This window comes from Schistocerca gregaria, chromosome 2, assembly GCF_023897955.1.
Source record: "Schistocerca gregaria isolate iqSchGreg1 chromosome 2, iqSchGreg1.2, whole genome shotgun sequence".
NCBI lineage: Eukaryota > Metazoa > Arthropoda > Insecta > Orthoptera > Acrididae > Schistocerca > Schistocerca gregaria.
Window position 1 is genome coordinate 503,754,271 of NC_064921.1, and position 4,560 is coordinate 503,758,830.

Genomic DNA, 4,560 nt, shown 5'->3' on the forward strand with positions numbered 1-4,560 from the left:
GGGACTTAACATCTGTGCTCATCAGTCCCCTAGAACTTAGAACTACTTAAACCTAACTAACCTAAGGACATCACACACATCCATGCCCGAGGCAGGATTCGAACCTGCGACCGTAGCAGCAAGTCAGGGTCTTGTAAGATTTTGTTGACTGGATATATTACGCTCATAATGTCACTCAGTGTAAACAGAGTGATAATAAACTCACAATTAGAGAGGACTCGAAGGAGAATATTGGCTTTGGCAGCCGTTGTTCTATTCTTCCAACTCTGTTTTTGTTTAAGAAGTTTGCAAACTGTTCTGAGATCAGCTGCGAATTGAATTATAGTATCATATCGCTCAACCCATCTCGTTTGACAATATGACTGTAGCGAGTGTTTTAGGTGACCGCTTGTTAGACACTGTAAAGAACGATACTACTTCTTCAATAGTACCAAGTGAGTTTGTCACACTTGTAACTTTGCAACTGCCATAGACAGCGAAGTGCTACTTCCTCATTGATAGCTTTCTTTTCTATTGTAGCCACAGCTCCTTTCAATTTTGACAAATTAACTAACAATCACAGCCTATACCTACACAGTTGCCAGGGATAGAGAAGGGCTTTCCGTTCTCTGTACCTAATACTTCACCAGTAACGCTACACTCTTCATCTCGACTCTCTTGAAGTTCATTGTCAATGTTTCCACTAAAACATTGTCTTCATGGATGTCAACGAAACCCAAAACTCTTTCGTGTATTTTGCCATCACTATCACCATGTCTTGCAGCGGGGCGATGTGCGCTATTTCCTAAGTCTCATCGAAGGTTACGCTGTAATAACGTGAATCTTTGTTTTCCTTCAGTATTTTCGATAACATCACTGTTTCACAGCATGAACTAAGTTCATTACACAGTGTTTTACTTAGGTAAGTCACGTTCGCTTCAGTGGTCTCAAACTGATGTTTTAGCTGCAAGTCTCCAGCGTCAATTCTAAATCTTAGAAGAGTTCTAAAGTTTCCCTCGTTACTCACTATACTTTCATTTTCGTTTTCTAATAGACTCCCATCATCTCTACGCCCCCACAGAGGAATATTTTACTTTCCATGAACGGTCTCTGTTTTTCCTAATGCTTTCCATTCTCTGTCTTGACAATTGATTTATTATCTCAAGTTCACGGTTGTCTCATGTCGCCAAAACTTGAGCCGAAAATGGGTCTCAAGGTCAGCATCTTCACCAGTAAGTTTGGCAAACTTTGTTAGTGGTTCAGTCACAAGTTTCTTGGCGATAATGGATTTCTTTCCTCCACAACCATTTTATTACTCACAAAAATTGAACAGTTAATACAAAGAAGTCCCTTTCTAACTTGTGAGAACACCAGCCATCGATACTGTTCAAAGTGATTATCATGCACTTGTCTCCATTCAACTTGTCCCCTCTTGTTGTGCTCCAAAGTAGGAAAGATGTAACCTTTTTCATGTTTCCTTGGAGCTGTAGGAAACCTGTGTTTTATATCGTCACTAATATTTCCTGATGCTAATATATCCAAATAATTGCCAATATCTGTGGGATTAAAGGAATCAGCTGATGATCTTTGTTGTAGAAGTTTCGACGAAGTGCTGGGCTCTGCCTGTACAGCTGGTGATCTCTTAGTGGATGAATGGTGACCCATAGCTTCAGATGTTTTACTTTTCTTTTTCTTATTACATAACGATCCATTTTATTATATTGTTATGACATAGGCAAATTAGAAGCCAAATATTCTCGAATAAATATTTTATTCGCACTGAAAAATGCAACATTAGTACACTTAGCACTAAAATACACATGGTCACACTCCACGTATTTCTTATATCATTAAGCACAACACTGACTAAAATTCATGGTAATAGCCAATAATCACAGTTGTACACTTCTCATCACTTCCAAGTTATTACGTCGATTGTAACTTTCAAACTGACTACCTTGCCGCGACTCAGCTTTCCTAATTTATGAGGCTCGGTTGTTTCAAGAACATTCGCTGCCATAATATTCGCTTAAAGACTTTTAGGGAGTGTGAACAAACACCTACTGTGAAAGCGACAAGCCAATATGTACCTAACGATGTATAATATGGCGAGTTTCCAATGATGATGTCATCTGGCAATTTATGTGTGTGCAACTTTTATTGTCGATTCCGTTCCCTTCTAGTGCTTTTGATAGAGGGTCTATATAGTAACAATGCGTTTTAAAGAATCTGCCCAAAAGCCACTATTACCAGAGATACACGCATCAATATCCCATACCTAACTCATATTACGAGTTAGGTATGGGAAACTATAGTTATGTTATTAGTAAAGATATTGTTATGAGTCTTGTAACAATATTTTTACTGAGAAATTACTATTAATAACTCTTAATACTTCAGAGTCAACTGATCACTCTCACTTTTGACTGGTCTTCACACTTGCACTTGCTACAACTACAATTTTTTAGTTATCCATTCTTCAGTCTTAATATTTCTGCTTCTGAACGTAAACCAGCTTTTTATTCAAAGAACAGTCCTTATTTATAACGCTACATATTGAAAGTTTTCTGTACAAGAAAACAGTAAAATATTCGCAACTTTTCTCGAACAGATGCCAGACAGAATATCGTATCGAGATCAGTAGAATGGCCACCACTTTTCTCGTAAGCATGTATTAGCCATCTATGTGCCAGACAGAAACGGATAAAATACGATAGCGCGGACATGCATCCTACATAGGAAACTACAAACTTGGAAATTACAATTACTCGATAACTCGATTCAGTGGTCGACTGACGAAAAGTACGAATAGCGTGCGGGCTGACTGGTGGGGATGGCGTGGGTGGCAATGCGGACGACCCTGCAAGAAAAGGGGGTGGGGGGGCGCCCCCCTCCCCCCTATGTACCCTATGTGTCTGCCACTGTGCCAATGATGTAAACAGAAATGAAAGCAAGTCAGCTCTGAGAAGTTACAGAAAGTTATTGCCACAATTACACCACACCAATGTTATCGTAACAAACGTACCAGTACGATATGACCTTCCAGAGCGTCTTGTATCAAAAGACAAATAGAAACTCATAAGTCAGTGTTACAAAAACTTTGTGAAAAATTCAGCAATATGAAATTAATAGACATTAGCAAAATGAACCAAGATGAACACACCCAGCATGGACCACACTTGAACAGTAAGGAAAAATTAAGGTTAGTGAATGAAATAAAAGTTCTCTTTGTCCCAGTCACCAACAAGAAGGAACCAATAGCACTAGGTTATAATCCTGAAGCTTTTTAGAGAAAAGGACCATTACATCAGTGATCAACCAGGCAAACAAGAGGTATGTTAACCCTGTGCACTCAGTGTAATCACACATGTAGAAGATAAGTACAACAGCGAAGGTAACCTTGGTTCCACTCTCATGGAAAACAACAACACCCACAGAGATGTGAACAGACAAGAAATCCAGGCATCACTTAGAATGATACACCTGAATGTGCAGTACCTTAGGAATAAACTCATTGCACTACAGATATTTGTAAATGAACATTCACCACAAGTGTTAGTATTAACTGAACACGACCTAAAATGTAACAAAATTAACTGTTATAAACTAGATCTTTATATACTGGTAAACAGTTACCATAAGAAATAGCATAAGGGTGGAGGTGTGGCAAGCTTTGTGAGAGAACATATAATGCATAAGAAACTTACATTTATTGAGCAATACAGTGAAAAGGGGATATTAGAAGTAAGTGGTACTTCAATTTGACTAAAAGAGCATGGAATCAATGCAGTAAAACATAAAATAATAGGAATATACAGACCCCCTTGAGAAGATGCAATCCATTTTTTCAACAGCTTCAGTACTGTAATTAGGCAAACTAGTCCCAATGACCTTACTATACTTGGACACCTTAACATTGATGCAAACTCCAACAGCATTGATAACATGAAACTTGCAGATGTATGAACTTCATACAATGTTAGAAACATAGTTACCATGCACACCAGAGTCTCAGATTCTGGTTCTACCAGAATAGATTATGCAATAATTAAAAAAACTGCTGAAGACACTGCTAAGTTTAGTAACATAGACTTTCATTACTCAGACCACCTTGCACAACAGATAGAATATAGAGAAACAGCTCCTTAAATAATACCAAAACCGTCTGAAAAGAAACAATTATGAGCAATAGTAATATCAACTCTCTGAAAATTAAACTAGCTCAAGAGAAGTGTTTGAATCTACCACGTGGAAGGATCAGATAACAAATGGGTTGAGTTTTCTAATATTCATGATCTGGATGTCCTGTACAAATCAACAAGACTGTACATTTTCAAACGAAAATATAACACAGTAGAGAAAACGTTTAAAGAGAAGTTTCAAACATTAGAAAACACGTCCACAGTAATGAAATCTCTTAATCTACAAGTGTAAGCAAGACGTCATGGAAACTGATCAATAATTATCGAAAAATGTTCACAATTACAGACAGTAAACCCTTATGAATTATACAGGATAGTAATATTATCAAAAACCCAAAACATTGTGTAACCTTTATCATAAACATTTCATATCACCAAA